Genomic DNA, 8498 nt, shown 5'->3' with positions numbered 1-8498 from the left:
ATGCTTTGATCTGGATTTCCTGCATGCAGGGGGTTGGACTGGAGGGCCCGTCGTCTCTTCCAACTCTATGATTTCTATGATTCTATGATTCAAAGTGAACAACCCTTCATAGAATGATTTTTTTCCAGAGTACATAAAGTAGAAAACCAGCAAGTTAGTAAGGAAATCACTATGCAAAGAATCTTGTAGAACCTTTGGAAGACTAAACTGAGCAAAGACATGTATCATAAGTTTTCCTAGAAACTAGGGGCCAAAACACATTGCAGAAAGAAGCCAGTTTGAACCAATGCTAGTCGAATTCTGGCACTGCAGTTGTATGTGAAATTGCCTTCTCGGTGCAGAGATCTTGAGTGGGACACAATAAACTAGATTTCCCAGAGGCCCTAGCAGACACACCAGGCAGTTAAACCAGTCTCAAACTGGAATTTCTGCGTGTGTTTTGGACCTACGTCATACTCCTCAGATGGATGGGATCTGGGAAGTGGACCAAGTCTACAAACTACAAATCTACAATCTTTTTGCTCTCATCCGAAACAGACAGAACGACAATGGAGTGGCTTATGGCGCCTTTGTGGGGGCATGCGGTGCAGATTACGCAAAGCCCCATGCTTGCCGAAGCAAATCAAAGTTACCTAAGGTCTTTACCATGTCAAAAGGAGTGAAGGAAAGAGATTTATTATGCCGGGGTTTCAAAAGGAATTGAGGGTATTTATTTTTGTTTTGTTTTTAAATATACCCAATTACACAATTTTGATATCCTCTGTGTTATCAATATAGATGAAAAATCTGCAACAGAAGTATGGCCAAAATAAATTTGATGTACCCTGTCAGAGCAGGAAAAGATTTTCAGAGGCCAGACTGCTGTTTTATCTAAGGTTACCAGGCCGCTGAGGTTTATGCGCTTAAAACCTAGAAGCCCCCTGTGATTTTGTTTAGGTATGAAGTCCCAACTAACAGTTGTTCACGCTTGGGCATGTTCAAACACCATACACACATTATATTTTTGCTGTTTGGAAATTAAGAGAGAAAGCTTAGCTTTTTCAGTCAAGGTGAGGTGGGGAATACGGTATTCTCACTTACTCATGGGGATGGGATTAATAGTATTTCAATTTAGGCTACTGGATTTTTAGCCAGAATGTGAGTGTAAATACAGCTGAGATGAAGGGTGATGCTCAGCACTGGTGGGTGGGATATAAATCTGTGGAGGCTGGAGCCCAACTAATACAAGGTGTAAATAAAAGAGCACAGTAAAATGGGAAAAAATACCTTTACTTAAAATGCAAAATCAAAGTTGGCTTCTTGAATTATATATTTGAAATTTTCAGCCATGGATGCAGAATCCATGGATAGGGATGGCCGACTTTACATACATATACCAGGGATTAAAAAGAAATTTACAAAACCAATGAGAACAGGCTTTACTACTTTTGCACATTCCTTTAAATCCCCTGTAATAATACTGGAGTAAGGAAAGAAAAAGTTCTCCTGGGCAGCTGAATTACACAAAGTACAAGCGGTATAAGTTCAGGCACTGACCAGACCATTTAAGTAGTCCAACCTGAAGTCCTGGTACCCCTTGAAACAACTGCAACCATTTGGATCACACCTGAAGCCTTGCCTGTTCCTGAGGACCTGCTTGTTTGTCTGAGGATCTAGTTTCTGCCACCTGGTGACTCAGTGGTAGTAGTGGCACACTACGAGATAGATTTTATGTAAGAAAAAGTAATTAACTCATTCTAAACTATCTATTTAATGAACACTTTCAGGGGTGTTGCTATGGAGAGGAAAATGAAGGTGTTTTACTCACCAACAAAAATTTCTCAGTCCCTCCAGTGAAATTGTTCCTTCACCATCCCCAAAGTCCTGTCATTGTAGGAACTTAAATTGTTCAATAGTGCTTTTGGATCCAAGAAAAGAGACAGAGAAAGTGACGATGAATATGAACCAGAATATAAGAGTCCTGGGTGTGAAATGATGTTACAGGATTTCTCACTGGCTGGAAGTTTAGAAAAGTAGGGGAATGGAAACACAAGATTTTTTTTTTTTTTTTTTTTTTTTTTTTTTTTGATGGAGGGGGACAATATTTGCAAGGCAATGACCTATGTTGCCCTCCCCCCCCCTAAAGCTATAGCCCAGAGCACACTTGCAGGACATTTCAGCTTCAATATGTTTCATTGTGTTTCAATGCTAAGGTGTCATGATTCCTGGGAGCCGTAAATATGACCTGTTTGTAATGTTGTTTTTATTTCAAATGTTTTTAAAAACAAGTTGGCTCCAAATGTCTTGATTGAACTGCTTTTGGAATGCCTGTTTTGATGATAATTGGTGACTGTTTTAATGATGCATCTGTATTAATCATTTAAGCCGTCAGGCTTGTGGGTTTTTATGGCTATATCTGATGTGCTGTGGGTTTTTTTTAAGAAGTTTTAAGGGTTTTTTATTTTAATCAAGTCATGTTGAAATGCGCATACATATTACTGGAAAAGAAGAGTGGGTGGTATGTGTCATGTCACTCCTTCTTGCCAGGCCACAGATCTGACTCAGCACAGGTACCCAGCGTTGCAAAAAGACCCCTAAATAACTTTACAACTGGAATGTCTCTTGCAGAGGTAACCTCCCCTCCCGCTGCTGGCCTGCCCAATAATTTTTTTAAAATCGTGGGCATATGTATCTTGCTTGCACATGCCAGCAATGTAGATTGAAGGGGCAAATATTTACACACAACCAGGCAAGCTCATTTACCTGTTCCCCAGAACAGAACAATTACTACGCTGATTAATGAGATCCAACAAAGATAAATAGCATTTGCCGGTGGCAAAATTCCTGGGAGCGGGGAGGTTGATCACACAAAGTAGGAATGACATATGTTATATCTTTTATTTTTATTCACGGAATCTATTACTAAATATATGTTAGGCTCATTCCTATAAGAAAAAAAAGGACATTTAGGGGAAATGACTTTTTGTTGTTTAAGGTACTTTATCAAGAGGAAGGGCCTTAAGGATGGCAAAAAAGCTTAGATTTTCAAGCAGAGGTTGCAATTCATAGCACAACAATAATCAAAGGGACTGAAGGGCTGCAGGGCTGATTCTCATTTTCACATTTTAGGGATAATCGGGTTGGTTTTCCCTGCCCCCCCATACAGCTTAATGTTCTGAGAACTGTTTTATGACTTGAAACAAGCGTGTCTTAATTGCTAAACAATCTGCTGACGTGTTGGATGTTTCCAGGCTTTCAAATAAGCATGGAAGTCCGATAACAAGCTGTATTTAGGACTCAGTGTAACAGCCAATAAAGCTATGGCCCTCAAACAGTAAATTAGAAGCACTTTTGATTAATTGATGACATAGGCGGTCTGCACTTGCCGCCATTTGCTCCGCGCGGGAGCCGCACAGCCAAACCGCGCGGACGCCCACGCGCGAGCAAAAAAGAAGCGCCATTTCGGAGGCTTCGTTTTTTTGCGGCGCCTCAATGATGTCGCGAGGCGCCTGGTTGCGGACTCCAATCACGACGTCAATAGGCGGCCGCGACAACGTCTGGACGCTGTTGCGTCCATACGTAAAATGGCGGCGCCCATGTAGAAGGGGCGCCGCCATCTTGTAACGAACAATAACGTACTAGGTTAGGGGGGTGGGCGGGAAGCACCGCCCCTTCCTACACCCACCAACCCTAGTACGGTTGTATCGTACGAAATGGGCGGTTTGTATACCGCCATTTTGATCCTTCCTCCAAGGAGCTCAAGCTGTGCACAAGGTGTCTTTCACCATCCATTTTTTATCCTCATGATAACGTTGTGGGTAGGGTTGAGGACTGAGAGACCAGTATATGGCCCAAGTAATCTGAGGGCTCCAGACTCTGATGAAGACTGAACGTGTGGCCTTCCCAGTCGACACCCTTAACGGCTACCTGTGGGTTTGTCTGCTCTTTGTTAATTTTCTCCTTAGGGAAAATTGTGAGGTTTAATTACTAAAGTAATAAAAAAGGGGGGGAGTCAGCCCCATTCAACATCATGCTCATAAATGAATTTTATTGCTTTCCTTCCCTTTCAAAAGAAAAATCAACCTCTTTTGAAATGATTTGTTGTATTGTTTCTTTGTGGCCTAGCACAGGCTCTACCAGGGCCTAACTATCAGCCACGGTATGTTTTCCTAATTTTTTTATCCAGTACGAAAGAGGAGGCGCAGTTTCCACATGGCTCGCCACACAGCTGGTGCAGGAGAGGTACAGGCAACCACATTTTCAATGAGAATCCAATAATCAGAGGCATGGATGGTATCCACTTGGTACCAGTGGGGAGAAAACTCTAAGAAACAGGTGAACGCCGAGAGAAATGCTTGTAGATACCAAGCTGATTACAAAACGAAGCTGGTACAGACGGGGTAGGGAGGAACGTCTTGGGGTGTAGTTAGCTGAATGCGGAGCCTCCATACGGCCCGCCCCGGGGCGTGCTTCAGGGTGGGAGCTTCCACACGGGGGGCATGAAGACGCCGCGACCTGGGTCCCGTTTCGTGACCCGGAGCTGTCCCATATACCGCCGCCCTCGAATCGAGGACGCTGCAAAAGAGAAGCAGCTTCCGCATCGGCGCGCCCCAAACCGAACCCAAACCGGCTGCTTTTTTTCCCTTTTGCCGGCAGGACGGATTCGAAGCTGCGCAGCTACACAGCGCTAAGCCAGCGGCAGAAAGCCTATGGCGCATTTAAAGCGCCCAACCCCTGTTAAACTTTCTGGTCATCTACGAGGCCCATGGATGCGTGCATCTATGTGCCAGGGAACGCACAGCAAATCAACATCACAGGCCACAGATTGGGCCCCTGATAATGCTGACAGGTGCCTACCACCACCCCATTCGAGTGGCTCATGACCCCCTTGGAAGAGAAAGAGAAAGAAAGCAGGGGAGACTGTGAGGAATGCACTGCAGGTTTTTTGCGACATGGAGAATCTGAAGGAAGGGCTCTCTGTGCCACATCTGTGATGTCAGAGTGCAGTGTTTCTGTATAGCATAAGCACATGAGATAATGTCCCATTATCCACATTTTGAGTCTGCCTAGTCTTCCTGGAATGCGGTGCTGATGAGGCATGGTTTTGCCACGTGGCCATAGGGGACACACACAAACACACACACACTAAAGGTCGTCTCTCCTGGCCGCCTGTTTTTTCCTGGGGCAAAAAGATACCGTCAGCTCCACTGGCCAATTGCCACTTTTGACAATGTATCAATCCCCCTCAAAGTCAAGCTTTCGTCTAGGCCCATGTTGAATGTATCAAGGGGCACCCGAGGAAATCTATGGGAAGAGATGCAAACTGCTCCTCTGAAAGCTATCATTTGGGCCTAGGACCACCTTGGCCTAACGGCCCAGAGCCGCAGGGGCCCATAGATACCTAACCCTGCGCAACTGTGCAAGACCCCAGGACGGCGAGCGACATGGCAAGAGCCACGCGAGGGTCCCGTCCGAGCGCTTATTGGACCGTGAGGATGTCTGGATCCTCCTAACTCCCTGATGCCGCCCAGGCAGCTGCGAGAAGGGTGATGGCTACACCAACAACCAACCGGAGGTCCATTTTCTCGAGGGCAATCTCGGTGCCCGTCCGAACCAAGGTTTCAAATAAAACGCTGCACCAAATGCAGAGTAAGTTTAAAACTCTGAAGGCAGCGTTCGTCGAAACCCTTGAGGATTCGAGAGGCGCCCCAGGTTGACAGCACCAACATCTTCTCGCGGCTGAAGGACCTTGATCAGGGAGACGTCCCAGACCGAAGATCTGCCGTCCTGCAGGGTAAGCCATAGCTCTTTCCATCCCTGTCCACGCCTCCGTGAACCCTTTCCTGTGCCCTCCGTCTCCTTATCCTGCATGTGTGCCATGCCATCCCTCCTCTTCCCTCTGCAGGTGTGCCGGCCGAGGCGGAGGCGGAGGGGAGGGAGGCACCCTGCCAAGGTACGCCTCTCCACCATCCTCGGAGACGAGGATGGTTCCCCGAGGGTGGCCACAGCCAGGACACTGCGGTGTTCCCTCCGCACCAGAGCAGCTCCTCTGGCGGCAGGTAGTTCCCCAGGGGTGGGGGTGGGGGTTGCCTGCCGGCACCCCCACGACACTTGGCCCTCGTCTTCTATTCCATCATGGGTAACTTTAACTTGGGCCTTTCCCTTTCCTCGCTTTGCAGGCTTGAAGTCCGCGCTGCTGTGGCTGCCGGCTGCCGCCGAGGAAGAGGAGCCTGGGCCGAGCCGCCGCCTGCCAGGACAGCCAGGGCAACTTGGCCCTCGTTCAGTGGTCCCTGGTATCGGGTCCTCCAAGGCCCGGCAAGCAGGTAAGGGTAGAGGTGAAACCCAGGGAAGGAAGTGGGGGCACCCAGAAACCCTGCCTGTGGGAGATGGGTGATGGGGGCTAGCACAGGCTGATCCTAACCATCCTGCTTTTCTTTTTCCCCCACAGAGAACCGGACGGAGAGGAGGTTCGCTGCCACTGGTGATCGCTTGGACCCGCTTGTAGCTGGCGGAGATAGTCTCCTCCAGGGAAGGCCTCCGAGGAAACTCCTCCGCCGGCTTCCCGCCCACCGCCTCCTCCCCCTCCTGGAAGCTTGTCTTTCCCTCTCCTGCCCCCTCCTAGCCATCCCCCCTTCACCATCCCCTTCCAGCACACCCTCCCACATTCCTTTTGTTATATATTGTTATAAGTAAAATATGTTATGTTTATTATTTTTGTAGAATAAAACAGTTTATTTTTAAAAAAAATTTGTGTGGTTAATTATGCGCAACTGCGGCGGTGTGGCTGGTGAGTGTGAATAAGAGCGCAACGTGCAGTCTAAAGCTAGGCAGAGTTCGTGTGATGTAGCAATCTCCAACGCTGTCCTTCCAGGCATTTTGGACTTCATGTCCCAGAATCCCCAGAGCACAGGCAAGGTGCTGGGGATTCTGGGAGATGAAGTCCAAACGCCTGGAAGGAAAAAGTTGGGAGATGGCTGCTTTGGGGAACCATGAGCCAGGCTGGTGGGGGAGAGAACAGAAGAGTAGAAAAAGAGTAGATAGGGCTGGAGGAACACATGCCTGGTGGAGAAATGATGTCTTTATGGGACATCATGGGAACCTAGTGCCTTGTCAGTGCTCCCTGCCCAGGCCACTTGAGCCCAGACCATTCTCTAGTTGCCATTATGCCTTTGGGCAAGTGTTAGAGGGCATCAAAGAGGTCTGGGCAACATTCAAGCTCCGGGTCGCTTTTTTTTTTTCTTTTTGCCGCATTAGAGGTGCGCAGCTATCGCAGCTGCAGCGCTAAGCGGTGGACGGCAGAGAAAGCCTATGGGCACATTTAAGAGAAGTGCCCAAGCCCCTTTAAAACAATGTGGGCTCCTGCGCAGCTGGTGATCAGCTTGTGTTGGCAATCCATTGTCCGCTTGCACTTTGCCAGTGTCCAGCAGCATCAAATGAGGAATCCTCATCCTTGTCCCCACGCTTCCTGATGAAGTCGGCAATGCGCAGCCACAGCTGTCTCCGCTGCCAAAACCGCTTTACCACTGGCATCGTCCCCTCACCATGGGGGAGTGGACAGAAGCCTAATTCTCCTTTAAGTGCTGAGGGAGGCGCGCGCCTAACGGCGCGCGAATTGTTTATTTTTATTTTTAAAAAATTGTTATATAGTCAAGGACGATTTGGAGAAGCTGGCCTGGGAACATTGTTAGAAGGGCCCTTTAAATTTTCCACATTTTCTTTTCCCTTTTCCTTAAGGGGTTGTGGGTACTTCTGCTCAGAGGAAGTGAGTCAGAGACTTGCTCTGCAAGGAGCTAGTCTACATAACTATAAGGCCAGTGAACTGAACTCAAGGACAGAGTTTGGGGACAAAGGCCAAGCCATCAGGGGGTCTTTACACTTGTGTTTAGCAGGGGAAACCCACAGTTTTGCTCAGAGTTTCCTTAAGACTTCTCAATATGGACACTGAAGGCCCTGCTGCAGTCACCTGCAACACCTGTGGGATGTTTGTCTTCTTGCCTAGGGATATGGGGAACTTTACCTGCCCCAAGTGCAAGTTGGTAGCCCTCTTAGAAGAGAAAGTACAGCAGCTGGAGGCCCAGGTAGCTACACTTCAGCATCATAGGGAGGAAGAGGTTGTCCTGATCAGAACGGACCAGATGGTCCTGGACAGGAAACACACAAAGGAAGTTGCTGGGGAAAAGGAGGTCACTTCACACACAACAGAAGTAGATAGTTGGAAGAAGGTCACACACAGAAGTAGGGAAACCAGGGAACATTCTGTAAGCTTACAGCTACAGAATCGATTTCAATCTCTCTCTGCTATCAAGGATGATGAGGAACAGCAGCAGGGAAAGACTTCAGGGACAGAGCAGGGGACCCAGAGAGCTCCACCAAAGGGAATGGCTGCTGCTAAGCCTCGGAGGAGGCGTGTAGTGGTCATCGGGGACTCTTTGCTGAGAGGCACTGAACCAGTGGTTTGTGGGCCTGACAAGATGTCTCGGGAGGTGTGCTGTCTCCCTGGGGCAAAGATCCGTGATGTG

This window comes from Sceloporus undulatus, chromosome 7 (genome assembly GCF_019175285.1).
Source record: "Sceloporus undulatus isolate JIND9_A2432 ecotype Alabama chromosome 7, SceUnd_v1.1, whole genome shotgun sequence".
Classification (NCBI taxonomy): Eukaryota; Metazoa; Chordata; class Lepidosauria; order Squamata; family Phrynosomatidae; genus Sceloporus; species Sceloporus undulatus.
Note: the sequence above shows the minus strand (reverse complement) of the source record.